General features: G+C 51.1%; 1 protein-coding gene across 1 annotated transcript in view; it reads right to left on the bottom strand.

Moving 5' to 3' along the window:
* Nucleotides 1-9416, bottom strand: part of Alpl (alkaline phosphatase, biomineralization associated) — a 54605-nt gene extending 45189 nt beyond the window's left edge. The window contains exon 1 of the mRNA XM_005081028.4: nucleotides 9300-9416. The gene's annotated coding sequence lies outside the window, so the exon portion shown is untranslated. The remainder of the gene's footprint in view (nucleotides 1-9299) is intronic.
* Nucleotides 9417-14896: the final 5480 nt, after the last annotated feature.

Here is a 14896-nt window from a genome sequence, read left to right as displayed (position 1 = left end):
AGAGCTCTGGTGGAGTTAGTTATTCAGTACATGGAAACTGAGACCAAGAAGTCACACAAGGTCACTTTAAAAAAAATCTCTGTAGGCTTTTATTCTTCAAATATTTATTCACCTAACAAACTTGTATGAAGTGCCTACCATGCACCAGGCGGCGGTACAGGTGGATTCGGGAAGTGATCTCTGGAACTACTATCTATTTATTTATTTTTGGTTTCTCAAACCAGAATCTTGCTTTGTCTCAAAGGATTGTCTGAACTCTCTATCCTCCTGCCTCTACATCCCAGTGGGCAGGTCGGGACTGTGGATGAAACAAGGAAGACCACAGTGGGGTGAGGGAAGGTTGGCCAGGGTGAGGCCAGGAGTGTTTCAGGCGGTAAACGGACGCCTTCGTGTGTCCTTAGGCCACAGAGCTGGCTGCTATGGGAAACCTAACAAGTGTGCTGCCTGGAACTGCCGGGCCCTGATGGTGGGGCTCCACCCTCCTGGAGCTCACACTCTAGGCCACCAGGCTCAAGATCTCTGACCAAGTTCTAGAAGACAGCCTGGTGTTAGAGGGACCACAGGTCAGGAGAACATCCTGCAGGGAGGTTGGGAAGGGAAGGGCAGAGCTAAAAGACCTGGGGACACACTTAGGGAAGCCCTTTGGCTGGGCCCCTGCCTTAAATTTGAGGGTGGCTTTGCCATCAATCTGACCTTGAGCAAGTTGCCTTGCCTCGTTGAGCCTCAGTTTCCCCTCTTGTTGAATGAAGCCATCTCTCAGTTATGACTAACCTTTTGACATTGTGACAAGATGTTGTTAGCTATAAAATTCACGCTCAAGAGCCACATAACAGTTATTCCCCCTCCCACCCTGCCCAAGACAGGGTCTCTCTGTATCAGCTCTCGCTGTCCTTGAACTCACTGTGTAGACCAGGCTGCCCTCGGAACTCACAGAGACCCATGCACCTCTGCCTCCTGAGTGCTAGGATAAAGGCATGCTTCAATTCCTTTTTTTTCTTAATCCCAGACGAAATCCCTAATTTTGAGCCACATTTTTAGCTGTCCTCAATCATGTTCCACAAGCAGCCTGTGGGCTGCAGACTAGACATGTCTGTAAGGATTCTCGGAGCTCATGAATAAGAAATAACTTTAATTTCAATATGGTGGCACATAGGAGGCAGAGGCAGGTGAGTTCAAGGCCAGCCTGGTCTACAGAGCAAGTTCCAGGATAGCTAGAGCTACATAGTGAGTCTCTGTTTCAAAAACAAAAAAGGAAGAAATGGCTTTAAAACTTGAAGTACAGCAAGAGCCTGGAAACTGAGGCTAAGGGAGTTAAAGTGACGAACCCATGCCATGTAGTGGATTGAAATAAACCTGGAATGGGTCCACACAGGCTACAGGGCAGGCCCAACCCCACTCTAGCCAAAGCAACACTCCTGGACCCCCACCCCACTCCAAGCTCAAAGAACAAGCAGAACACTCCCTGTGTGGTCCTTGGCCCACCCTTCTCCCTCTCCAAACCTCAGTTTCCCACTTGCAGAGGTCCCACTTGGAGTCCTGGGAAGGACCAGTTCTGAGCTGTGGCTTCTTGATGGAGCACATGATTAGCACGCGATTGGGTCTTGGGTTCCATTCTCAGCACTGCCAATGATAGAACATGCTTCACCCCTTCCCCCTTGCAAGGGAATATCACCTTATAAGTGACACTGGTAACCCAGGAAGCCTGGCTGTCCCAGAACTAACTGGGAAGCAAGCATGAGACTCAAACAACATACTTCCCTTGAGCCAAGTTTTGACAGAGCTGTTCTAGTAATTAACCACATGGATGCTTATAAATAAGGCTAGCAGAGGGGCAACTGGATAAGACATTGAGTAGGCGTTCCTTTCTGTTACTATTATTGTTGCAACTGTTGCAGTTATTAGGGAGGAAAGGGGAGGGAACCTTCAGCTCTTTCCAGGAAAGCCTGAAACAGCCCCTTCCTTGCCCCTCTTACTTAATCCAGGGCGGCAGCCAGACCCACAAACCAGAATTCCTCTTGAGGCTAAGTGTGGGAACCTGCTGTGGCCCCGTGAAAGGTCTTACACCACAGCAGGAGCCAGTTCTGGCACAGGGCATCTCAGAGTCCTTCCTGAGGTCAGACTGAGGAGATCCATGACACCGAACCAAGTGCCACCTGGACCAGCCTGTTTCCCACTCCTGGTCCATGACATTGTTAAATTTAATCCAGTTCTGGGTTGTCCCTTCTTCCTGTATGCCAGTTCTCCTTAGTGACTCACGGCTGTCTGGAGTACCATACTGTAGTGGAAGGAACTTCAGCAGGAAAGAGAGCAGCGATTGATTAATGATGTCTGACACAGGTGCAGGACAGGAGAGGGGCAGCATGCTTGTTAGCTTTGTGTCACCAAGGAACTAGGAAAGTCTTAGGGCCCTGTTTCATTTGCATGAAGGAGGGGTTTCAGGAAAAAAAAAAACCAAGGCTACTCAGTTGGAATGCTGAAATTCAAATCTGAGCCTTCTGGGTGCTTAGACTGCACTGGCCAGCTGGGCAAGGAAGGGGTGTAGCCAGGCTGAGATTCATTTGTCTGCTGCAGAGCTAGAATTGTAGGCGGTAGTAGATCCCCTCCCTTTGGGGACCCCAACCCTATGTTGCAAATCCCAGAGACAGATGGTTCAACCGAAATAGCACGTGGGGAAGTCTCCTGGGTACTCGAATCCAAACATAAAAGCTCTTCTGAGTAGGCAGGAGACCTAACCTTGGGCCTAACCTCAGGTGGTTCGGATACTTTGTAACTGTGTAGCTTTCATCTCTGAGCTTTGTACCTTGTAAGAAGACAAAATAGCAAGTTAAAGACAATAAAGACATTCAAGGTAATTATCCCAGTTTCTGACCCAGAATAAGCCTTTACTATTAAGTAGAAGGATGGGTCAAATCATATTATCTACAAAAGGTAAGTCCTGAAAGATAAGGGCTCGAACAAGCTGCAAAGCCATTGCTTTATAGCCATGAAGGTCAGAATCAATTACTAAACTTAATTATTTCAACATAAATAAGGAACTGACCCTTCTGGGAAGTCGGCTTATGCCATTCGTGGCTTAGGGAAGGAAGCAGCTCCAAAGGGTAAACTGTAGCAAGGAGAGATGTCTATTTCCCACTTCCCAGCGAGGGCTGTCATGGGACCAAATGAACATGGTCCTGAATGTTAGAGACAATGGACTAAGGGAAGGAGGGAGTGGGTGTGTTAGCAGGGACTGAGCCTGGGGACTCACATATGCCAAGCAAGCCCTCTGTCCTCTGCCATTGTGCTGAGTTCCAACACTTTGAGACACACACTCATCTATCGCCCTGGCAGGCCTTGAACTTATTATCCTCCTGCCTCAGCTCCTAAGTAACTGGGATTATAGGCCTGCACCAGGCCTCTTTTCTTTTCCTTTCTTTTCTTTTCCAGATTCATGTAATCCAGGTTGGCCTCAGACTCACTATATACCTAAGGATGACGGTGATCGTCTGTGTGCTGGGTTTGCCATGCCACCATGTCCAGTTTATTTAGTATTGGTGATGGCCTTTGTGATGCTTAGACCAGCATTCTACCAACTGAGACATAGTCCCAGCCCGGTGGAGGTTTAGTGGAGGAAACAGTCACAGCCATGTAGCAATAGGCATGCCTAGAAAGAAGGAGTTGGGGAGAGGGACCCAGACAGTCCTGACTTAGCAGCAAATATGAGTCAATCCTAGGCAGAGAAAAGGTAAGTCACTCACGGGCTTAGCCTATGCAGCTGGACAGGGAGACTTCAGGAAAAGGGGTCTCATCTGAGGATGCCTGCTGTGTCCTCCACAAAGAAAAGGAATAGAATAGAACTGAGCTGTTTGAGTGGAACTTGGCCGCTGGGGACGGCCTAGCAAGAATGAAGTTCTAGGGTCCTATTCTCTGACCTGCAAGAAGTAAAATCAAATAAACCCACTGGGTAGATCTTTGCAAAGGTCACACTTGAGGGTTTCCAAATAAAAGCAATTCACTCTGGTCCTTGAAGACTTCCAAAGGTTGGTGGAAATGCTGGCAGGAGCTCTGCCCAGCACCTATTGACCACCAGATGAAGGACAGAACTTCACCCTTCAACCCAGACATCCCAGAGGACGATGACGAGGCTCAGACAAAAGCCCAGGTGAGGCTGATGTAATTACAATATTTGGCAGGCTGAGGCAGGAGGACTGCCAACAGTTTGAGGCCAGCCTGAACTGTATAGTGAAACTCTGTGTCTAAAAACCAAACCATAAAAATTACAAAAGACTGGGGTACAGGAGGGGCTGGGGGCTCACAACAGGGTCTCTCTGGTCTTACTACACAGAAACCACCTTCCAGACCCTTCCACAGGTCTTCAACATCTGAGTCTCTTCAGCAGCAAGAGGGCAAAATGGGGCATGTGTACATGGGTGCTGAGAGCTCAGGGAGGGTCGAAGCATGATTTTACACAGGGTGCATCAACCTCTGTAAGTGGGCGGGGCAGGGGACCCGACATCACTCTCAGGAACTGAGGTCCCTCCCCGGTTCACTCTGTGTACCACGAACAGCTTATTCATGTGGACACAGATGCTCATACCTGGCTATACTCCATATTTATCCACTAGGCCCCAAAGCCTCTCATGATTCCCTCCTACTCACACAGTGGCTCAGAGACCCCAACCGAGGCCACTTTGGCACCCACCTGTCATCGAAGACTTTTGGCACTAGGAAAGGGATAAAGAGGAGAGCTGTGGTTAAGACTGTAGGTCCTGTGTGTGACATGGGCATGAGATAAGGTGAGGTGACAGGTATCATAGGAGTCCCTTCCCCTTATGCAGCTCCTGTCCACGAGAGTAGCTCTGTCTTGGGCAGTCACAGCTAGCTACATGTTGACAGGCAGACAATGATGTCCTATCCCCCCTAACTTCTGGAGTCCCTAGATTCCACAGAAGCAGGAAGAGGCTCCCCATGTAGCCAGTATCTTCCAGGGACGCATCCAGGCCACAGAGGCAGACTAATCTCTGTTTTAAGGCCCGCTTAACTCTGCCCTAAACTCCAAACCCCAAGGTAGGGGGGCTGTGCAAGGGACTGGGTGCAGTTAAATGATGGAGCAGCTGCTGCTCAGCTCCGGCCATTGTGACCAGGCAGGGGCGTGGCCCCTTACAGCCCCATCTCCTGGTCTTTTACAAGAAGCCAGAAACCAGTGTTTTTATGTAAAATGAAACCACCAGGGTTTAACAACACCAGCAACTAAATTGAAGCTTTGAACTCACTGTAGGAGCCAAGTCTCCTGCCCCCAGTCCTACAACCTCCAGGCTTTAGGCCCTCCACACACAGCAGAACAGATTTGAGGACCCTCTCTGTTAGACCCATTCCAAGTTTAAGGAAATCCCATCCTCATTTCCTCCTCTGATATCTTAGTTTATAGATGGGGAAGCTAGAGAGGGGAAGTGACTTGTCCAAGGTCACACAGGTCAACACCTATCCTGAGCTCAAGATCTCTCCCATCTTTACCATCCCTTAAGTGACCACAGCTTTTCAAACAAAGGTAACTTGGAGCGTCTAGCATGCATGAAGCCCTTGTTTCTAGTCTCAGCACATAAACCAGGCCTGCAGGTACTCACCTGTAATCCCAGAACACGGGAGGTGGAGGAAGGAGGATCAGAAAAATTCAAAGCCAAGTTTCAAGGCCAGCCTGGGCTACATGAGACCCTGCTTCAAATAAATAAATGAAAGCAAATTAAGGACTCAGTGGAAGTGACACACCAACACACCAAGTCCAAGATGGGTGTGTGTGGCAGGGAGGGTCACCTTTGGAAAATCCAAAGAGCCAGGAGGCTGAGTCTAAGCTACTGAATGCCTTTGGGCAAGACTGTTTCCCCTTCTGGGCCTCAAAGATACCAATGCACAGAGCCAGCGTCTGAAGGCCTGGCCGGTCTACAATTCTAGGCATCTCTGAGGTCTCCTCTCCAGCCAGCACTTTGCGGCCTCCGATGACTATAAAGCAATAATAGTAATAATAATACTTGGAGGGCAAGTCCACACTAGCCAGGAAAGAACACCACAGTTTTTAGAGAAACCTGACTCTTGGTTACTGGAATTCAAAAGGGACGACAGTAATAACATGGGGGGCGGTTTAACCACCATCCTGCAGTTAAACAAAAACACATCTGCTTTAACTTCTTCATCTGCTCCCCCAACCCCTACCCTCATCTCAAATTTTACCCCTTCATTTGAGAAGTTAAATTAAATGCAAACAATTGATTTCATGCCACAGCGAGGCTGGGGTTTGAAGCATGGAAAATGTTAAGCATGAGCTTTTTCTGGGAGCAATTACAAAATGTGGGGGGGGATGAGAAGGCAGATAAATATAGAGAGCACTTTGGAGTGTTCTTTGGACACGGAGCATCAAATAATGATGCTGGGGCCCACTATGAGCTGACACTCGGAGAAGGAAAGAGATTTGCTTCACGGGGTCGCAGGTGCTGAGGACTGGACCAAGGCGCTGACTCAGGCCAGCACTCTCCCAGCTGTCTAGGCCATGGTGCCCTAAGCATAGATCTTCCGCTGTCCCCTTGGGCTATGAAATTGCTTCGGGCACATAAACTTCTCCAAAAATCCATATAAGTGAAACCTCAAGTTGGTAGGCTGCTTGTGACCTTGCAAACCCTCAATGACTCTGCAGAGTACCTGTGATGACCCTCCACATCACCGATGAGGAAGCAAAGGGGCTTGTCCAGTGTCACACAGCAGTACAGATAATGAATTTTCAATCTACTGCCTCCCACTGGATTCTGAAGGTTAGAACAACTCCAGAAAAAGAAGGGGAAGGGAGAAAAAATAATAAAAAAACAAACATACCACATAGCCCAGCCCTGGTGTGCCAATGAAGATGGGGTTGCTGTGTGAGGGAGCTTAGTCAGCATTCCTGTGGCCACGTGGAGAATTCTGAGTGCCGGTTCTCCGTCCGGCTTGCTCATCCTTCCCACAATGCTCCCCTCCAGCCAGGGTTTTGTGTTAATAAGCCCAGTCAGACAGACTTCACATTGACAACTTCAAGCTTCACCCCTAAATTCTGTGTGGTCCACTCCATCGCCCCTTCCCCAGAAACCAGAAGCCTACAGATGGTATAGCAGGGAGATCACGGGACTTGAAATTGCAGGTGAGCCCAGCCTCGGATGCCCAGGTAGTTTCTTTATGTCCCAGAGCAGGTCACTGTCCCTTCAAGAGGTTTTTTTCACATGCAGGAAAGGATAACATCTCCTGTCTTTGCAGGATAGAACAGGACAGGGCGTGGAGCTGGGCTGTGCAATGATGTGGAGGTGGATGGCAGGAGATTCCGGGGCTGTGGCCAGCCTGGAGCTCCAGGCTCCCTTCCCAGGCTGTGTTCAGGAGGGAGGCGGTGGCATCTGAGTAACACTAAGGGCAGCGTGCTCCTCGTGGCACAGCCCATCAGAGGACAGGCAGAGTCCAGGCAAAGGTGATTGATGGGACCGCAGGGTTCAGAGGCAATGACATAACTCTGTACACGAACTCTGATGCAATTTCTGCTAAGTTGGAGCCAAGAGCAGCCTCGGTTTTCTAGCACACACGAATCTGCTAAGCCCCTTGCAAGCTGTACTCACAGCTTCCTCCCCACCAGCAGGTTCTAAGGGTCTATGAACTCCAGCTCCTGACCGGCCTCAAGGAGTCCCAGCTACAGTGAGATCAGAACTGTGCCCCAATCACAGTTAGATGGCCTGTCTTCATTAGCACCACGTGCCGGCTGCCTACGGTGACACACATTGTCAGTTACATCTTTACACCCTTTCTTGGAGAAAGACTTCATCTTGATTCTGCCATGGCAGTTTTGACACTCAAATTCTCAGAGCCTGAGAAATGTTGTTATGCCAATGTCCACTCTGAAGAGGGCAGGGCAGGGTGGGAGGTGGGGAGCTGTCATTTACGGGCAGTTCTCAGCACCTAGAACAACACTTAGCACAAAGTTGGTGCCTGGTAAGTTTGTGTGTATTGAAGACACCCACTGTTCTGTCCTGTTTGGTCTTTTGGTTCATTGTAGTCCTAAGGTATAGACTGGACCATCACAGACGTGGATGGGGACCAGCTCCGACCTGTTTCATTCCACCAGTGGGCTGTTGAGACGCTGTGCTCTCCCCAGGAATTTGGGGACAGTTCAGAAATTGGACAGGGAGGCAGGAATTGATGGAGAGGACCAAAGGATGGAGGATGCCGGGAGGCAGGTCCTGTCCAGGAGGGCCTGAAGGGGGCGCTCCATCTCTTGGGCTCCAGAGGAGTATAGGGGCAGTCAGCAACAGGATTCAAATTGTCTACAATATATTGTCTACAACTCACTGTCCCCATTTGTAAATGAGATGTCTGCCAGGTCTCAGCGCAGGTTTTAGCACATAGTAGGCATTCATTAAACAGTTGTCATCGTCACTAATTCTCACCCAGCCTGAGAAGCTGGGCCGGCCTAGGGAGAGGAAGGATCCTTTGAGTTCTTCTTGGGGCCCAAAGTTTCTTTCAGGCCTGAGACTAACTCCTGTTTTTACATTTATGTATGTGTATATACGTATGATTTTAGGACACAGTCTCCCTAGGTAGCCCAGGCTGGCCACGAACTCACAGTGCTCCTCAGCCTCCAGGTTGCCAGCATCACCACTCCAACTCTCTTTTAATCAAGGATTCACAGGCACACCCAGAGTCCTTTGCAAGGTCCCCTCCCCCAGGCCCACTACAGCTGAAAAGGATCACCAGGGACAATGAAGGGGCAAGGATGAGGTTTTCATAGGCCTCGGGTCCTGCCGCTGCGACGGTGCCTTTAACCCTTTCTTACCCAGGCTGGGCAATGCAGCAGCCCCACTTTCACGGGCAAGCAACCCAAAGCCGGTCGCAGGCTCCTTCCGTTTCCTGGCTCCCCCACTCCCAGACAGATACTAGCACGCGGTCTCCGATCTCTCCCGCCAAGGATCCCAGCACGTGCTTACCAGATGCTCCCCAACTATTTTAGACACCAAGGGAGACAGAGTGGCTTGGAACCACGAAGGGCGCAGCTGTGGGCTACGGCGCCGCGTGGACACCGGGAGCAGGTGCTTGGCGTGAGGATGGGGTCCTGGGTAGCGGCTCCGCGGGCGCCACGTCCATCATCCAGCCAGGCCCCGAGAGATGCGCGCGGGGGCGGGAGAAGAACGAGTGGTCGTGGGTCCCCGGAGCGCCTGACCTTCCACGTGTCCCCACCGTGACTGGGACAGTCACTGCGGGGCCGGTGGAGCGCGCGTGTGGGAGTCGAGCCAGCCGCGGGAGCAGCATGCTTTCCTTACCTGCAGGCACTCGTGGGGAGGGTCCGTCCCGGCGCGCGAGCGGCGGCCCCAGGGAGCACAGTGGCGGGAGCGTACGCTGCCGGCCACCTCCCCCGCGGGCTTAAGAAGGCGGCCCGGCCGGAGCACCCGCCAGCCTCCCCGCCCCCGCCCGCCCCGCCCCCGGCCCGCGCCCCGAGCCCCAGGCCGGTACCTCCGTGTTACCAGGGCGCCCCCTGCCGGGAACGCGACGCTGGACCCGGTCCGACGGGGACAGCCAAGCAGGATGGCCAATCTTGCCTCCCTGGGTCTGATCCTGACATCTGGGGTACAGTCTTTATCTTTGATTTCTTTGTAGGAGTCTTTGTCCCTCGATGGCTGTCTGTGCCTCGATTCCTGTGCCTATCCCTGCGCGTCTGTCTAGAAGTCTGTAGACCTACTTGGCTTCCCTTAAGTCTCTGCGTCTCTCTGCCTATAAATACATTCTTGTCTATAACCCTGTGTGTCTCCGAGCCCCACACCCCTACCCCTTTCCCATCCACTTTCTTGCCCTTAGCTAAGGCAGGAGGAAGCAGAGGGAGACCCTTCGGGCAGCCCCCTCCCCCCATTGTCTTCTGACTCAGGGAGTGAGAACATTCTGTCCCAGCCAGAGGCCCCAGGACCTGCCCTCAGCAGATCACTTCCCAGGCAGTGGAGCCAAACTGTCCAGGCCCACAAGCCTGCTCTGGTGGCCTCGGGGACTGGCCAGTGCTCTTTAACAGGCAGACACTGGTTTCCCTTGCCTCCCGTTGTTGGGGGCGTTAAAGAGACCATGTTTGGAAAGTGCACAGGAAACAAATTCTAGATCAATGGGAGAGGAAAGGCAACCACTGGGTGCTTGCAGGCCTCACCCATTCCCCTGAGACCACCACCTCCCTTCCCCAAGTTCTCTTCCATAAGAGCCAGACTGAGTTTGAAGTCTCCGATGGCTTCCTGTTGAGGACTCCTGGAGGTCCGTTTAAATGCCTCCTGTGACTGGGAGCTCCTTTCCTCCTAAGAGGAGGGTCTTTGAATGGCCATGGAGGCTGCAGTAATAATGTGTGCCTCTAACCTCCAACAGCCAGAGATTTGAAGGAAGGAATCACAGGTTTCCCCACACCCCATCTTCCTCAGCACCAGCATTGACCAAGTCTAGCCTGAAGTTCCATCTTAGGCCGAGGCACTTTCTCTATGAGATTTCCCAGTAAGCCCATTGTACAGGAAGGAAATCAAGGTCCAGAGGGAACATGTGACCCATTGCTAAGTTCAGGGCCAGCACTGGAGCCAGATGTCGAAAACCAAGAATGTCTGGATTTGTTTTCACTTCTTCCTGTATCTTAATAATTAATGCTGCTTATTTACAGTAGTGCTATGAAATTTCCCTTTAGAAATGTTTGTTTTAAAAAAGTGAGTCCAAGGATTGGGCAAATTCTCCTTATTTATGTCTTTTGCAGTGAGGTCGAGATGGCTGCGAATAAATGACGCTCTGGTTATTTCCCACCCTGGTCTGTGCGAAGCCGGGGGTGCAAGGGCAGCACCGAGCCCAGGGCACAGCACTTGGCAGTTGCTCAGGAGCACCAAGAGGAGCTCAAGGTTTCAAAAGGCTTGAGACACATCCTTGTCTGTGTGCCAAGGGACATCCCAGGCACAGAAGGTCTTCCTTCCCAACACGGGCAGAACTGAGAAGCTCAGGTGGGAGTTGGAGGTGCTCTGTCCCGTTGCCATGGGCCCTCAGAACCCTTCCCCAGCTTCCCATCTCCAGGGCTGGGGGAGCAGGCACTTCCGCTTTGACTCATTGTGTCTTAACGGTTGACCCTCAGGCATTCTCCAAGGGACTGCGGTGGCTGCTTGTCCACCCCTGCCACCCTCCTCCCTCACACACTTCCCCTGTTGCTGGTCCCCATCCCTCAAGAATTTAGTTGAAAAACACAGTTCCGTGGTGCAGCACTTGCCTATGTGCAAGAGGCCCTGGGTCCCAACTTCAGCACAGAACAAAACAATCAACTGAGATGGTGTCTCCCAGCATGCCTTGCTTCCCTGCCTCTGGGTACCACTTTTGATGCTGCCTGGAAACGGGGAGGAAGGCAGGCCTTCACATAGGGAGCCCAAGCCCAGCTCTGCCCCGGCTGGCTGGTGGGCTGAGAAGGTATCTGTGTGGGGACCCATTTCCCTCTAGCTGTTTGGTCTATCAAGTTTGTAAATAGAGCCCATATTCCAAGGTGCCAGGCCAGCTCAGATGACAGAAAGAGCTCCTCATATAGACCTCTCACCATCTTTTCACACATGATCTCCATGGTCCGATTCCTAACTGAAAACAAATGGGCAAACTGTGCCACGTGACCTCTAAGCTCGCTCGTGTGAGAGCTGTACAATCACTCTCTCCGTGTTAACTCCATGCCATGAGCTCCCTGTCTGAGACAAGGCCCAGGTTTCAGAGTCACTACTGGGGTTGGCCCCCACACCTGTAATCCTAGTACTCAGAAGGCAGAGGCAGGAGGATCACAGGTCCAAGGCCAAAAAACTACAAAGAGAGACTATGGGGGGAGGGCAGGAGCTGAGAAGCATAGAGTCAAGATCTCAGTGGACAGGGGTGAGGGAGAGGGGCTGGAAAAGGCAGTGTGCCCTCCAGGGGTAGGAAAGATTGTGAAACCTGGTAGATATTTAAAGTGGTGATTGTTTTGTTTCAGGCCTATGTATAGCCAAAGCTCCTGCTTTTTTACTGCCTGGGTCCCATGTGGCCCTGCTTTCAACTCAACATGAAAATGAACTTGGAAGTTTAGAATGAGGAACTGGCTCTATCGGCTACTGACTCCAAGTGACCCATTGGCTCCTCAGAGCAGCCCTACAATGTGGGGAGTTCGCAGATGGGAAAGCAAAGCCCATTGTGTGTCATTTGAGGGACACTTCCTTTGTGCCCGTCAACCAGACGTAAAGCTCTCTTCACAGAAAGACTCATTTGGTAACCATAGAGGCAGCCTCTCTACTGCCATTCTCTGCCCATTTGAAGAGGGAGACCTTGCCAGACATTGGTGGTGCACCCCATTAATCCCAGCACTTGAGAGGCAAAGGCAGGAGGAGCTCTGAGTTTGGGGTCAGTCTGGTCTACAGAGTAAGTTCCAAGATGGCCAGGGCTACACAGAGAAACCCTGTCTCAAAAAACACAAAAGAAGAGGAGAGTCTCATTTTGCACAAGATGGCTTCAAACTGGACATGCAGGCAATGTCATATCCTTCATGATGGGATTGCCGATGTATGCCACCACCTCTGGTGTATGTAGTGCCGGGAACTGAACTCGGGGCTTCATGTATGCTAGGCAAGCACTCTACCAACATAACTACATCGCCAGTCCCACTGAGAGTGACCTTAAACTCCTGAATCTCCAGCCTCTGCCGCCTCAGTGTTGGGATGGCAAACACGGACCACCATGCTCAGGTTATGAAGTGCTGGGAATTGAACCCGGGGCTGTGTGCATGTTTGATGAGCACTCTCCTGAGCTACATCCCCAGCTCCATTCCCTTTTCAAAGGAGGAAGCACTCAGCTCACCTAGGATAGGCTAGCAACTCCATGTGTTCCACAAAGGTGTAGCGGATGCCTTGTGTGTCCAGGAAGTATGAACACAAGTGAACAGTGCAAAGGTGACAGGCATCCTTAGGAAGACAGTACACACTGTAAATGAGCAGATTACAAGGTAATGAAGATGATGAGGGTACAGACAAAGCCAGAGCAGATTCGGGTTGCTGAAGAGGGACTGACGATAGTTGTAAGTATGACTGTCCAAGGGAGACAAGGGAAGGCTGTCCCCAGCCACCCGAATAGGAAGAGGGAAAATCCGAACCCAGGAATCCTGTGTCTACTGTCTAGGCTCTTGTGCAATGTGCAAGATACCATTCCAGGGACCAACCCCAAGTTTCACCCTGTCCTAAACTTAACCTTCTGATCCAGCCCCTACCTATTTCCTAATCTCAGCTCCTGCTGCTTTTGCTCACCGCCTGTCTCTCTGGTCCTCTATCATGGGCCTCTTCACACATGCAACTCTGTCCCCAGCCCCAGCACTCCCCCAGCATGTCATTCCTGCTCTGTTCCCAACCCCTGGCTCACAGGGTGTCCTCCAACCCCAACTGCCCTTCAAGGAAGTCCTCCTGACAAAGGCCCAGAGGAGCCTGCCCAGTAAGAAAAACCTCATTGTCCACCAAACAGTGTGCCCATTTTGTTCTGGTTTCTCAAGGGACTTGTGAGTGGGCTCCAAGCTGGGAGAGGGAGCATGCTACTTCCTACTCTCAGCCCCAAAAAAGGCTGCAGGCCAAGAGCAAAGGTTAAGGTAGCCTTCTAGGAGCCGGATTCCAGAAGCCAAGGCACACTCCGGCAGGCCCAGCCAACCTTCACCATAGTGGAGTCAGGAAGGCAGTCAGTCTCCAATCAGTAGGGTGAGAGTTTGGCTGTGTGCAGGACAGCCAAGGAAAGATCTCTGTCTCCTGTGTGAATATATATCTCCCTGTATATCATCCATCCCTCTGTTGGTCCATCTCCTTCCATGGATCCACAGGAGCTAGACCTGCAGAGACTCTGTTGAGTGCGACAGTGTTCTAGCATCCTGATTCCTGCAGGTGCCTAGATTTTATATTGGCAAGATTGGGGATAGATGGTGCTGTGAACCGGACAGGGCCTCACATGCTAAACAAGCACAGAACCAGGCCCCAGCTGCAGCAAAGCATATTTTTTAAATGGTGTGTGTGTGTGTGTGTGTGTGTGTGTGTGTGTGTGTGTGTGTGTGTGTGTGTGTGTGTGCAGTATACACACACTCCATGGCACACCTGTGGACATCAGAGGACAATTTTTGGGAGTCTGTTTTCTCCTTCCACCTTATTGAGGTGGGATCACTCTTAGCATCTAGAGCACAAGCGCACTGTACTCCAAGATTGCCAGCCACAAACTTCCAGGTAACGCCCCCATTTCTTTTCTTTTTTTTTTGGTTTTGATTTTTTTCGAGACAGGGTTTCTCTGTGGCTTTGGAGGCTGTTCTGGAACTAGCTCTTGTAGACCAGGCTGACCTCAAACTCACAGAGATCCACCTGCCTCTGCCTCCCAAGTGCTGGGATTAAAGGAGTGCGCCACCAACACCCAGCTAATTTCCCCCATTTCTACTTCCCATTCTGCCATACACAAGAGTGCTGGGGTCCCAGGTGTACAGCACTGCATCTGCTTCTTACTGCTTCCACCTTCCTTCCTGGTGATAGCAGCAAGAGTTTTAAATGTTCCCTATGTATCCAGTTTCTCACCTATTTTGCTTCTACTTGGCTGACTAAATTAGTAACCCAACTTGGTGATCCTGCCAGATCCCAGTTCCAAAACAAAATCTGAGACTAGATCTGGGGAAAAAAAATGTTGAGGGCCTGGAAAGACAGCTCAGTAGTTAAGAGTGTATGTACCACTTTTACAGAGACTTGAGCATCTACATCAGGTAACTGTAACTACAGCTCTAGGTGATCTGACGCCCTCTTCTGGCAGCTGCAGGCCCTGCACTCATGTGTGTGCTTGTATGAGCACATGTGAACGGGGGGGGAGGGAGGGAGGGAGGGAGGGAGAGAGAGAGAGAGAGAGAGAG

The sequence above is a fragment of the Mesocricetus auratus genome, unplaced genomic scaffold (genome assembly GCF_017639785.1).
Source record: "Mesocricetus auratus isolate SY011 unplaced genomic scaffold, BCM_Maur_2.0 Super-Scaffold_100014, whole genome shotgun sequence".
Classification (NCBI taxonomy): domain Eukaryota; kingdom Metazoa; phylum Chordata; class Mammalia; order Rodentia; family Cricetidae; genus Mesocricetus; species Mesocricetus auratus.
This window is presented reverse-complemented; position numbering and strand designations above follow the sequence as displayed.